Raw genomic sequence first — 15603 nt, 5'->3', positions numbered from 1 at the left:
AAGTAATTTTTACGTTTTTTTTTGGATAAATAAAGAAAGAATATCGCAAATTGTATCAGGTTGTATATAATATGGCTTAGATCACGAAAAATAAAAATTGCAAAAAAGAAGTAAAAACTTTAAACATGTTACTTTAATTTCTCTGTGAACATTTATATTTATAAATTAATTTTTAATTATATATTAACTAATATTTTTCAAAGGTGTTGCTGCTAGTTTTTTCTACCGTTTTACAAAGCATTTATCTAAAGAATACCTTCTATATAACTGTAAAGCGATTACAGAAATATTTTAAGGCGTAGAAGTTAAATTATAATACGTTTACAAAAAAAATTAAAAAATTATATTCTAAGCACCTCAGTTCATTAGGTACTTGAAAGTAACTTCATGAGATCTTTTTAAATAATTTCTAATTTCTAATAATATGATAATAAATAAAATATTAATATCAGTAAATTCATAGAAAAGCCACTATGAAGATCTCTTGGAAATAAAATAAAAAGACTAAAAAATAAATAAAAGTTTATATTAAAATAAGTAGAAAATTTTATATTATATTTGAAAAACTAAGAACTCAATATATATATATATATATATATATATATAGCTACTTTAATTTTTATCAAAGTATTTTTATGTGCTAGAGCTCTATTATTCAAAGAATCCTAAGAGAAATATTCACCTTGCAAGTTTATATATAACATAGAAAACTGGGTCAGGGTGTAGCAAATATTACGAAATTTCCTCTTAAAAGTGGCGGTATAATTAAGAAAATCAGATTTATTTAACAGTAAGGTCAAATTTTATAGGGTGTGCTAAATTCGAGGGTGATCTTAGCGCTCTTAGGCACTGTAGAAGATACGAGGTGGATTAAATTGAGGTAAAGTTACGTAATATAATGCTTATTGAAATATTGTTTGTTTATTTTTAAAAAATCCAATTATTTTTTTACATTAATGAAATCTGTAAAGCAAAATAAATGGCACTGATCTTTTTATCGATGTACAATACTTTTTTAATAAGCATATTGCGTAACTTTGACACAAATGTATCATTTACGTTCTCCGACATTCCTTTAGTCACCTTTGAATTTGGAATACCCTAAATAGGATGACCTAGATTTTTCCAGGTTTTAAATCAAATAAATATAAATTTATATAAAGGCATATAGAGAAAAATAAGAACAAAACATAATAATTTAAATTAGCAATTTGGTATTAGTTGTTTGCCATTACTTTTTATACTAAGGACTTTTTTAAATATTTTCCTGTTAATTGAAATGTTTTATAATTTATTAATAAATTCTTATCATTATCTGTATTATTTTTATTCTTTACTGAAACATAATAAAAAATTATATTTTGATGTATCTTTTAACTGTGTGGATTAATAAAAAAAAATTATGTCTAGTTTATTCTTTCACTTTTCATGATGTATTTAATAACAAATTCGAAACATGGAGAAAAAATATATATATTTGAATTACACTAAATGTTTTAACCCTAAATACAAAGGAGTATTAAAGTAATTATTAACATATAAATTTGAAACTAAAATTTTAGTCACCACTTTTATGAAAAGTACAATTCTTCTAATTTAATCTATTTTCAATAATATTTTTTTTCAATTTTTGATGACAATTTTTTAATGTTTTAACAATTTTAAGTTGTCTTATGGTTGGAACTTCTAATATGACACAAATCAGATAGCAGTTTTACCACTATGCAAAACTCTTTATTTTATTTTTGATGAATATTCCAATTTTCTTATCGATGTAAAAAATGAAAATAAGCAAACTTTTATTACAATGTCATAAGGTCCTATCTTGACAAAAGACTTTTAATAAATATTAATAAAAGAGTCTTAATATTCTCTCGAAAATGATAAAATCGCAAGTGAAACATGCGTCGACAGTAAAATATAGAGTTTTGGTTAATGGTAAAATATTAAATAAAAAAGTGGTTCCTTTATTTAATATTTTGGATAATCAATAACTGGTTGTCGATTAAACTTTAAAAAACTTAACTAAATTAAATAAACCTGTATATACTTTTGTTTTTATTTATTACTTAGATAATTAATTTAAAGGTATCCCATAACTTCTCAACTATATACAGAGTATCTTAAATAGCGTATACCACTAATATTATATCACAAAATCATAAAACATATAAAGGCGCCCTAATTGCAAAATATTGGCAACTTTGATGCACATTCTTCCTTATTTACTGATGGCAAAACTTTTTTTTTCTTTCTAAACTATAGGGCGATTTGTAGATGTTTTTAGTTTAGAAATTATATTATAACTATTGATTTTAAAAACAGCTTAAATTAGATAAAAGCATACATTTGATCTCCTTTACAACATATTTGAAATTAATGTATAACATTTTGTTATCTTGGCAATACCTAACAATTTGATTTATATCGAAATACGGACCAGCATTTTTATTCCTTTTAAAATGTTGAATTGCGTCTCTATACCAATCGTTTTATTAATTTATTAAAAATAACTTCTAAGCGTTAACTCAATCAAAAATTTTTTCAAATAAATCAGCTTTAATTAAGTTTCTTAGTAATTAAAATTTAAAATTTAAATAGAGGTATCTTTCCATTGTCTATTTAAATTTTATTTTGTGTTTTAAGTTAAGAAAATATGAACGGTACATTTTAGTAAGTTATATATCTAAAATCTAGGCAATATTATAAATACTTCATCCAAAACCGTTTATCACAGAATCAATAAACTCACTCGTCAACTATTGATTTAACTTTTTTATATTCAGGATAATATTACAGAAGTCGGAAATATACGAATGTTGAAAGAAAATAAAAAATATATAGTTTTAAACTCCATCCTATAAACAGCGTACTACTTGACAGTGATAAATCTCGAAACTATTCTCTAACAGTAGAGGTCCTAACTTTAAATTTAATTTGCCTTTTTGATATAAACAAGTTTTGTTACTTACTCTAAATGGCAAAACTAAACTATGCACTCTGGATCACCTACAAAATCTCCCTCGTGATTAAATTACGCAATAAAAGTTTTAATAAATTAAAAGCAACTGAAAATCCGAATCATTGGGAGTACTATAAAGAAGATCGTAATCTGACATTTGTTATAAAAACTGAAAAGAAAGCTTATCTAACCCGAGTTCTTACCAAGCCATCACTAAGCAAAATTGACAAGAGCTAAAAATACTAAATATAATTAAAAATAAATGTATTAATATTCCTGAACGCCCCTTTGACGTGCATCTAAAACAGCCCCGGTTTTGTGCCGGAAGTTCAAAACGTGCACATTGTTAAACAGATCGTCTGATCAGAACAATGTGCACGTCTTGAATTTTTATCCCGGTTATTAGTGGCTATTTTAGATCGGTCTGATGGTACCATGTAAGCCGGCGAAACACGTGTCACCTTTCTAAATACATTTCTAATATTTGTGACTTTTATATATTTAAATTAAGTCTCTTTGAAAATTTTGGACGACTTTTTCATGCGGCCCAGATAAGTTAAATTTAAATATTAATATTTGTTAATGCTCATTTTTAATAACTCATAGCACCCATGTATTCAAATACGGTTTAGGTTCTGATGTGATGCTGATAATCAAATGTGATTCTTTTGACCGACATAATTAAATATTCTGTTTGTTTTTATCTAAGATATACAGGGTGTTCCGTTGATCACGTTACAGACTTCTAGGGTAGACAGAAAACGTAAAAAAAAAAATTCATATGAACATGGGCCCGGAATAGCTTGTTTAGGGACCTAAAGCTCTTTAAAAATAATCTTTAAAAACTAGTTTTCGTTTTATAGCTTCGGAACTACTACAAATAAATACTTTCGTAAATAATAATAATAGCATTTAACCTAAAACGCAAATATCATTTAGACAGGGAGGGGCATAAGAATTATCAGTCTGGAGAAAGAGATACAATTATTCAATCTTTAGATACAATTGGAGGATCGGTTAATTTCAAACTCTTTGACACTTTAGATCCTGAAATGTTACTTGCTATTATTGATTTGTCTGATTTGGTGTTGGATTTAACTGGCAGGCATCTCTGGCTCACTTTTATATCCGGCTCACATTAATAATATATTGATTATATTATAACTATAATATGTACAAGTATCTTTAGTATTGTAATTATCGTATTTATGCGGATGATATCCAATTAATTTAGCTTTTTAAATACAAGAAGCCAACGTAAATACGCATATCAAAATGATAAAAAAAACCGATTTATTTTTACACAAAAAAAAATCGTTTTTACGATAAATTGTGTTTATTATTTGTTGAGCATTCCTTTGAACATACCTTGTTATATTTATTATGATAAGTTATTCTAACCATTATTAAACATAGAGCTTAAGTTTTTTAAGCCATATTTGGTAAACTGTCAAGCTGGTGTCGGGTGAAGACGCGTGTGTAGATGTAGAGAAGAAAAAGTGCAAGTACTGTAAAGTAAAAGTAAAAAAAGCGGCTTAAGGTGACATTTACGTGAATTATGTTATTATCTTTCGAGTACATAGAGAATGACGAAGACTTTTTTTCTATAATTATATTTTAAAAATACAATTTTGCTTAATATAAGATAACGCATAAGCTTATAAGTTTATCTGTGTAACCTTAGAAGCTATTTCAAAAATAAATTACTTTATTTCTTTAGACGTTGAGACAATATATTAGATTTCAAGTTCAAACACTAACACTTAACTACACTATCCCATCCAACAACCAAAATAAAAAACAAAAAAAAACATATTGTTATAGCAGTTATTACTTATATAACAATTAAAACTATTTAGATAAAATGCAAAACCAAGTTTATTTTAAAAGAGCTTTAAAAGTGTTTATATTTCAATGCAAGTAAATGACTGCCTTTTTCTTAATTTTTTTTTTATTATGTGTGCTTTTTATTTTTTTCGGTAGTAAATTGTTTATTCCAACATAGTCGATAAATTTTATAATAATAGAGTTTTTAGGCTTCTTTGTGATGCAGTTCAAATTACTCCTAGATTTAGTGGGATATAAATATGCTTTATGCGTTCGCTGAAATTCCTTTTATATATTATGTATTCTATTTCTGATGAAATGTATAGTGAATGAAATGTCAATAGAAAAGTGACTTTAAAGAAACTAAAACTCTGGCGTGGGATACATTTTAGGTTTACTGTGGATTATTTTTATGAACCATGTTTGTAAAATTTTTAGAAGTTCAAGTGCACTAATATCCTCTATCCCATATCGGTAAGCCATAGTTAATTAAAGACTTCTTCAGAGCTGTATAGATTGATTATAGTATTTTAATATTAAGAAATTAGACTTCTCAGCTTGTTTCTTAAGATGTTGACATGACAGTACCATTTAAAAAGCTGATCGATTTGCAGAACTAAATAATTTTAATCGTGTTCCTTATTTATTTTTAATTGGCAATTTAGATTGCAGTTTGCTTTATTTTTACATATATAAACCGTGATAGTCTCTGAATTTGGTTCACCACAACTGTTCAAGAAAATTTTGTTTTAGAGGTATCAAGTCTGAGTAGGTTCTAATTAAGCCATATTTAGATCGGTTTAATTTATCTTTCTGCTAGTATTTCCGTTCCGTTCCATGTGTCCCAAGCCACAGCTATAACAGAGTCATCTGCATATGAGATGACTATTACTTTTAAGTTATTAAGATGTAGTGTATCATTTATATAAGCCCTAAACAATGAGGGACCTAGAATTGTACCTATCTGTAACGATTTATCTTGGCTTAGACTGTTATTTATCATTACGTTTTGTCGTCTATTAGCAACGTAATCGCCTAATAATTCTTTGGCTATTCCCCTAACCCTTACAGTACCGAGATAAAAAACATTGAGTTTGGGGTTTATATTTATTTCATCATAATCATTTCCGTTCCATGTGTCCCAAGCCACAGCTATAACAGGGTCATCTGCATATGAGATGACTATTACTTTTAAGTTATTAAGATGTAGTGTATCATTTATATAAGCCCTAAACAATAAGGGACCTAGAATTGTACCTATCTGTAACGATTTATCTTGGCTTAGACTGTTATTTATCATTACGCTTTGTCGTCTATTAGCAACGTAATCGCCTAATAATTCTTTGGCTATTCCCCTAACCCTTACAGTACCGAGATAAAAAACATTGAGTTTGGGGCTTATATTTATTTTACGCCGATAAAGTTGGGTCAAAAGGAACGGAACATTATTTTAAAAAATATTCGAAAGGGTTAAGGGAGGGATTTAGAGGGCACCCTTCTAACCTGCATTTAACTGGGTTCTTCATTTCTTCATTCTTTGGCCAGTGTTCAAAACCATCAAAGCGTTTGTCTGTACAGGGAAAAATGGAAGGCATTCTTTTTTTTTTTATTTCATTTCCTTCAACGCTAGTCTCTTCCTCTATATTTTCTTGGCATTCTGTTTCCTCCGATATACGCTTCTTAGTACCGGAAATCAGATAATCCCCAAGATTAAGTCTAAATTCCAAAAGATCCATAATATCTTTGCGTCGAAGTCAAAGTCAAAATATACTTTATTTGCTAAGTTTACAAACTTGTGCTAAAGGCTCTCTAAACCTAGAATTTATAATACTAGTATTAATTTGGTTATACAGGATGCAGGACAAAAACAGAATACAGAATCAATTTTGATTGTACATAGAAGCATATTTTATATAATCAAAGAAAAAACCAAAAAAGAAGAAAATAAAAGGCGAGAACCAACATAAAACAAGAATAATAAAAAAAAATCTGATCAACAGATATATAATTAATTTTAAATATTAAAATGAGTCGTTAAAATACTCTTCAATGCTGTAGTAAGCTTTTGGTAAGATTAATTTCTTTAGTTCTCTCCTAAACTTTTTAAGGTCTGTAACAGTCCTAATCGAAAAAGGAACATGATTAAATATTTTACGACTAATAAATATAAGAGAGTTTTTCGTAAGTGAGGAGGTGGGGATTGGAAGAGATAAGTTGCCCACTTAACAAGTATTATGACTGGCGCAGGATGGTGGACTTACGGACTTAGGTATGAGTGTTGCAGTTTCCAATATAAAGAGTGAGAAAACTGTGAAAACTGCTGACTTAAAAACCCATTTGATTTCTGTTAACGGTACGACGGCGATTAAGGGGAATAATGAAAAAACTGACTCAGTACTTAATACGTATTAAATAATGAGGACACAAAAAACAGGGAGTCAGTCGAAGTCTTTGAAGAGTAAAAGTCGATCTAATCTGCCGGTTTAAGACGTAAAGTCGCGGGATCACCAAAAAAGACGGTTTTGGTGTCGTGAAAGAGCTTTATAATTATAACGGGAGAAGACGGCTCCCGGTTTTATAATTTTGAGTATTTTAAAGACGAATTAAGACGTAACTAAGACGGATTTTTAAAATAAATCGAAGACGTAAATATTATAAGACGCTGTCGTGTAGTGTGAAGTTAATTAAGCGGGTTTTATGTAAAACAAGTTTTATCATCACACTTTATTATTTATGTTATTAACTCTACTTTATTCACTTATTTATTAAACTCTTTCTTTTGTTGTTCTGCCATCCAGACTTTTATTTCCTAAAAGAACTCAATAATATCTCTAGTGATAAAGAAAAAACCTACATTCATGGCATCCTATTTTAAAAATTGATTTTTTCTGTGAGTATAAAATAAAAAGTAGCAATTGCGTAGTATTATTTTTCTCACAATATTATTTTCTATCGAAATACGTATTAATATACTAAGTGCCCCATTTAAAATAAGAAAGTTAGTGTCATTTATGGTTAAACAAGAAGGGACGGAAAACAACTGAATTTGTCAAAAGAAACTCATAACAATTTCATCGATCTGCCAAATTTAATTTGTTTATCTTGAAGAGCAAAATAGTTATTAAGTATCCCCTTTTTCCTGAATCACCCGGTAATTATCATTGTATTATATATTATTATTTGTTTGAATTTACCAAATAATTAAAAATAATTTCGTGTTGATATTTGTTGAAATATTGAGAATTGAAATATTTAAAACTTGATGCATATTTATTTTATAAAATTATTTCAGAAAAATTAAATCTTAGATCTAAAAAAGAATTTTTATAGAAACAGTCGAAACCTTATAAAGTTTAAGAAGCCAGTTTTATTGTATTTTAAAAATTAATTTTCTTTGCAAAAATCATGTATATGCATGTGAAACAAATTTTTACATGCATATATAAGGAGTATATTCAGTATGAACTAAATGCAAAAAAGTTAATAGTTATAAAATAACTACATAACACTTAATTTATATTTTTTGTTTACCAAATTTCTGGGGGCGTGGTAACATTTTTTTTCTTTTATTTTACTCATAATTTATTGCAGTTTTATTACCACTTAATAGATACCAAGATCAGATCATATATACGCATTTTTTCAAGCAAAACAAGTATTTCAATATTCTAGTCCGATGCTGGTATATAAATATCGCAATAAGGTCATATTGACCTATTTAAGCGCTCAATTCTAATTAATTAACACCCACATAGGTGTTCCTATAATGACTACCTTAAATATATACACTGGGTCCTGGAATACCCTATTACTTACTGTGATTTTACAAGCAGTAAAATTTAAAGAGTTACCATCTTAAAAACACCCTATATAACCAAAACCTTTGTTACTTTAAACAAAACGTATTCGACGCATTAATAGTTTCTATACGGTTATTAGCACTAGAAACTAGAACATACCCATACATATGATTCTTTACTAGCAAAAGTCCTGAAACTATATGTTCCATAGCAATATTACATGGTAATATGAGCTGATAAGTCTAGATAACTACTTATCATAAGGAATTCTATAGTTTTATCGCATTAGTAATTATACTAGTAGTTCTTTGAAACCCCAAAAAAAAAGATCAATATTTGCTTTGCATGACAAGTAATATTAGGCCACCATATATGTAGTAAATATAAAAGTGCGCTAATGACTTATTTAAACTTATCTATTTCTATAGTATAAATCAACAGCCCAAAATAATAAAAGGTTTAAAAAAACTCACCTTCAAGGACACTCAACCAGACACATTATGTTATATACAATTCAGCGGCAGTCTCGGTGAAAGTTCGCTAGAAACTCACGCCAGAAGCGTAAAAGAGTTTCTCAAATAAGGGTTTTCTTCTCCGATGTGACGCAAGCGCAGTGAGCGTAATAATATCGGGAAAGCCCAAACAATAGGATTTTGGAGTATGCGCTGAGGTTTTGAAGAAAAATTAGTTTTATTAGGCGTCGAGTTTCAATGTTGCCTGCTCTATTAGTTTTGCAAGTTTTAGTGCTTAGAATATAGAAAAAAGTTCTAATTTTTTTTTATATAATCAATCATATACTAGAATATTGAATGGCATAAATTTTTTGTGAATTTTGTTAAAGATTTTCTTTCAAACTCGTAATCAATATCTAGAAAGACTGGCACTGGTGATAAATTTTAAGGTACAGTGCTGGGAAAGTGACGGCAATCATTCATATTTATGAATTTTTAAATCTGCTTGAATGACAATACACTCATAGAATTGATCTGATTCTGTAATCATAGTTCAACAAATCAACCTAATTTTGCAAATTAATACTTACTTTTCCTCCAAAGCAGTTCCTAGTGAGGCGTATCTGCTGGTCAGGCATACAATTCTTAAGTCTCTTTAATAATGGTAATAGAACTAACCAGTATTAGGCCAAAGGATACGCAGCAGCATGCATTCTTGTCGCAGCAGCATGCATTTAGCTTGATGTATTTCTTATTAGTGCGTAGCCTCTTGTGACGATTACATCTGAATCGGTCATTTCAAAAACAACAACAGTCACATTTGTCTAATTTACAGGAGAACTAAAAAACTAAATAGGTAGAAGATTTATCAAATTGTTGCTCACAAAATCCCAAAGGATATTATTGTTTTGCTCTTAAAATTAAAGAAATTTTGGATTGGTGTTATTTGTGCATAGAAAAAAAAAATTGAAAAAATCACAAAATTTATTTTAAGAGCTTAAAATAAAAACTAGATATTTATTGAAACAAAATATTATAGAACAAAATCAAACTCATTATCTAACTCTGAGGCCCCGTCTTCGACTTGTTCCTGAGTAGGCCACTGAAATATGTCCCCATAAAAAGGTTTAAACTCCTCTAGGATGCTTAGGTCTTATACTCGCTTGATATTATCTATTTTTATAGGATTAATGGCTACAGCATTATTTAGGTAAGCTTCTGTTAATGGTAGCAACGCGAGGTGAAAAAAATTTTACCCTGCTTCTGCCCTAAGAGAATAATATGATTCTAGAACATAAATTCTGTCGTATTGCTTAATTTTTGATTTGAATACACTAAAATCTCTATCACTTAGCAAAAATGAATGCCCCCTGATTGGAAAATAGTGAGATATTTCAGAAAATCTACCTGTGTACTAGCGTGTTAGTGAGAGCAAAAACCGGATCGGAATTAGATTCTTATTTTGTCCAGAATAGTTGTTGCTGAACAAAAAGACTTCTTGTATGTTATCGGGTAAAAAGTTTCAAAATAATAAGATAATATGGAACCTACTTCATTAGCGCCTTTGTTTGCTTGACCTTCATAATAATCATAAAATATAGATTTACCGGTTTTTAAATTTTTTATACCAAAGCAGTTTACCCACAATTGGCACAAATAAAATATCTTTTGTATAGGTATGCAAGGAAAGATTTTGCAAGAAATCGAATGTAACAGCAACTGCGTCTTCTCGGTTTTGACAAAAGTCTTTAACATGGGATATTTTCTTATGAAATTTCCTATCATTTCTTTGATCTTCTTTTATGGACGGCTAGTTCTGATTCGTTGGCATATTTGGCATAAATCCCTAGGGATTGGCTTTTTATTTTTACAAATATTTCTTTGCACTTAATACATGTATCAATCTGGGGTCTGCCAAAACGCAAAGAAAACCATTCTTTGAAATATTTTGCGTAGTATTTATTCTTAACATCCGCATCTGTATATCTCTCTTTAAAAAGCCTATGTATTGTGTTGATATCTAGACGTGCATCAAGGTACTTGTTCTGTTACCTGCATACTGTGTCTGTTTTTTGGGAAATGATAATAGGTGATCATATATTATTTTATGAACTTCAGAGGATTTGGTATTCCCTTTTAGGTATTGTCCTCGTCTATGTCAGGGACTTACACACTGAAGAAGCAAATTACAAAAAAAGTAAAAGCCTTTTTGCATACCTGTTCTTTCTTGTTTGGTGTTAATAGATAGAACAAAGATAGATGAATGAAAAGTTTTTAACTCTTTACGACCGCGGTACCTTTAAACAGGCGCCTTTTCGATGTGGTGATGTAAGAAGATAATAATAATAATAATAATAATAATAATAATAATAATAATAATAATAATAATAATAATACGTATGGTTTATTTATTCCCAAATATATATGCTTATAAATGAAATAATACATAATAATACTATGAACTATTCGGAATAAAAAGGCTACATCAGCTTACCTCTAAAAAGAGGCAGCTGCTAGAGCAAAGGAAAAATTATATAACAGAAAATACATGGCCATCATATCAAATGCTTTGAAATAACCTAATAGTATCAAAACAGTTGCATTTCCAAAATCTTGAGAAGTGACAATATCGTCCACTATATCATAACACAGTGCCGTCGAACAACTATATCGGGGTCTAAATCCCGACTGTTTGGAAGGAACAATATTAAATCTGTCAAGATAGTTGATTATCTGAGTTTCCATCGCTTTTTCCAAATTTTTTGAGAAAGTTGGCAAAATTAATCACAGTTGACTTAATTCAGTAGAGTTATTAACTTTAGCAGGAGGCAAAACGTTGGCTATTTTTCAGTTTTTGGGAAAGTATGAGTTCTCAATACAGCTACTTATGATGTGTGTTATATATGGTATTAAAAAAGAACAACAAAGAGAGAGAAGTGTTATATTTAATTTATCTGAGCCAAAACCTTTAGACTTTATATTTAGGATAATTTTATAAATTAATTCTTCATCAATAGGAGTAAATTGAAAAGTCATGTTTTCTCCTATTTCAGTAAAATATTTGTTTAATTGGTCAACATTTTTTAGGTGATCTGAAATTGTTTTATTTTTATTTTTAAGAACATTTAATTGTTTAAGCTCTGCCCATTTCTCCTTCAAACTACAATTATTAAACTTGTGATTAAGATATGTTTTTTTTCAGCTCCTATAGCACTTATTGTAAAATTTCTTAGATTTTTTAGTAATTCCAATGGACAGGATTCTTAGTGCGCTTAAAGCGATTAAGTGCTTGATTATGAAGATTTTTCATCAACCTGATGTTATCTGTTAGTCAGAGATTATACGACCTTTTTTACCATTTTTTATTCTTAACGGTGCATGTGTATCAAAAATGCCTAATATTGTTAACTTTAAAAAATCTACTTTTGAATCAATGTTGTTAATCAGATAAATGAAATTCCAAGATACACTTTCGATATCGGCCTCAAACTGAGCATAATCAATACGGTCTAGGGATCTAAACAAATATGAGGTATTGAGTTTTTCGGCATTAATTAGATTGAGATGGACATAAACACGTAAGTGATCTGAAACATTAAAATTTCGAGTGCCAACATCCTGTACAATGTTAGGATTGCAGCAGATCAATCGATTAACGTAGAAGTTAAATGAGATACTCTTTTTGGTTCTAAAATCGTCTGACTGAGGCTAAAGGTATCCAAAATATTATTTACTGAATAACCTGAGGAGCATCATGATCTAGCACATTCATGTTAAAATCACCATAACACAAAATCTGGTTACAACCGGTGTAATATCTTGTTCATTTTTGGTAGAAAAGTTTTTTAGTGTTTTAACACAGAAAGCCAATGTCTTTTGTGGACATTTTTCAAAGCATTTTGTTCTGCATCGGAAAAAACAGTTATTTGGAAAACGTAAAATTTCTAGGTAACAAGAATATAAATTGAATATGTTACATCTTATAAATTTCATAATATAGTAAGTTCATTGGTAAAATAGAATTTTAACTAATAATGGAAACTATAAAAAATATTTACTGCTATAAATCATAATATCTAACATAAACTATTACTTACTTGCATTTCGATAAAGTAGCTCTTGCTGGTATGTTAGTTACTGTGTTGTAAACCCTTAACTTTGGCATTTTGCGCAACGTCCCTTTTAGACTTATCTGGATTGAGTTTCCTCTTCTTTGAGGAAAGATTGTCATGTACACTATCATCATTTATGCTTACCATGATCTTCCTGGTATCTATTTCACAAAAACTCAACAAATTGATACACATCTAGCAAGTACGTAACATCGCAACTTACAGCAGAAATTAAAATGGAATCTGAGAAGAAATTTGTCAACATACCGTGGCATCAAAAATCATACCATCCCAGCTAACTAATCAAATGCCTAGAAATTATATTTATAAGTTTGCGGCAAAAACTACATAGGTCCTAAACTCGCTTAGTTCTTGCACAGACTTTAAAAATTTGTTGTTGCATATATCGAGAGAAACGACATGAAGCCGCAGGTAGGTTTCATGTCATTTTTAAAACATTTTTTTTTAAATTTAACTATAAATACTACAAACAAAGCTCAGGTGTTGCAATGAGTTCTAGCCTGTCCCCTCTTCTAGCCGAATTCTTTATGTCAGACTTGAAAAATAAAATAAAAAATAGTCCCCTCTTTCAATACATAACTCATCAACTCATCAACCCATTAAATATCATCCACTCATCCACATATCGTTTGATATGTGGATAAGTGGATGATATTTTTGCCATTTTCAAGGGTCGCCTCTCTGACCTTCAAAATTTTATTACGTTCTAAACTCTTTACACTCATGCATTAATTTTACTTTTGAAATTGAAAGCAACCAATCTTTAACATTTTTAGATCTTAAGCTAACACGTATAAACAATAAGATAAAATTTTAAGTAATCCGTAAGTCTACATCCACTGACAGTACCATCCCTTATAACTCAAATCACCCTAATAGCCAGAAATTCGCAGCTTTCCATTCCTACTTTTCTAGACTTTTTAGATAAAGCTGACTTCAACACAGAGTTAAATATTATAAAGCAAATAACTTCTAACCATTTTCCCTTAAAATTAATCAATAAAATTTATTTAAAACATTTAAATAAAAATCTGATAATCAAACAATCAGACGATTAAAAATATTTTCCAATCCCCTTTTGGGGTACGGTTTCATACCAAATCAAAAATATATTTAGTTCCCATAACATCAATACTAGCTTTCAAATTAAACATACATTAAGATCCTTTGTTATCAACTGTAAGGACAAAATCTCGCCAGAACAAAAATCAGGAGTCTATCGGATAGGGTGCTCGAGTGAGAATTGCAATGCATTTTACATTGGACAGACCGGTCGAAGGTTTTCTACACGTATCAATGAACATTGTAGGGAGATTGAAAAGAGCAAAAACCGAAATATTTGCCCTACAAGCATCAAATCTAACTTTGCAAGACATGTTTATACTAGCAACCACAGTTTTAATCCAGCTACTGACTTAAAGCTTTTACATTTCTGCTGGAAAAGCAAAAAACTTGATTTGTTGGAAATACTCGAAATAAATAAAGCTACACAAAACAATCACCATTACTGTGTTAATGATTAAGTACATAATTATGGTACTTACTTTTTCCACTCACTGTGTCTTAACTCTTCGTAGTCTCTTAATACATCGTTCTTACCCTTTACAATTTCTTTTATATAGTACTTATCTATTGCTTTCCTTCTCCACAGCGTACGAATCATTATGTTAACCACGTCATCTAATATATTCTCTATGAACCCTCTGCTTTCCTCTTGCTTTTGCTGGGGCGTGTGCCTGTTACTAATTTTAAACCTTTGTAAGTCTACCTTATATTAATTTTTAATTATTTTTTTTGTGTCAGTTTGTCTTTTGTTCGGAACCTTTTAGTGGATTTCCTTTTAGTACCCCCTGATGATGGACACCACTGTGTCCGAAACTTGTAGGGAATTTTAATCTAACCAAATGTTTAATAAATAAGTGGAGAGAGACTAAAGGATTTTCATTTTACCTTAAAAGAATAAACATTTAAATGATAAATGCTAAACTAATGATGGTTATTAATACGTTGGAAATATTTAAATAAGATAGGTCATTTTAAAGAGAATAAAAAATCTTACTTTATAAATCACCCTATAACTCACGAACTAATAAACATTTTGCAATGCTGTAAAAGGATTTATAAGAGGCATCAAAACCATAAAACAAAATAAGGTTGTCAAGTACTTTTAGGAATATTAATCGATGAACATCTTAGTTGGTCTTATCATGTAGATACTGTTTTAAAGAAATTATCAATTTATGCCTATATGATCTGGCAGTTAAATAAAATCGATATTGGCCTGATACTTCTGTATTACTATGATGGTTATGTCCAGTCATGTTTGTCATATGGCATAATGTGTTGTGGCAACTGTTCTAGAAGTGGTGAAGTTCTTACAGCCCAGAAAAAAATAATTAGAACTATTTTGTTTAAGCCCTATATATTTT

At 29.3% G+C, this 15603-nt stretch overlaps 1 protein-coding gene across 1 annotated transcript in view; it reads right to left on the bottom strand.

Moving 5' to 3' along the window:
• Window positions 1–9169, bottom strand: part of LOC126738352 (MAP kinase-activating death domain protein) — a 116733-nt gene extending 107564 nt beyond the window's left edge. The window contains exon 1 of the mRNA XM_050443633.1: window positions 9063–9169. The gene's annotated coding sequence lies outside the window, so the exon portion shown is untranslated. The remainder of the gene's footprint in view (window positions 1–9062) is intronic.
• Window positions 9170–15603: the final 6434 nt, after the last annotated feature.

The sequence above is a fragment of the Anthonomus grandis genome, chromosome 7, assembly GCF_022605725.1.
Source record: "Anthonomus grandis grandis chromosome 7, icAntGran1.3, whole genome shotgun sequence".
Lineage (NCBI taxonomy): Eukaryota > Metazoa > Arthropoda > Insecta > Coleoptera > Curculionidae > Anthonomus > Anthonomus grandis.
The sequence above is the reverse complement of the archived record's forward strand: the minus strand, read 5'-3'. Positions and strand labels throughout refer to the sequence as shown.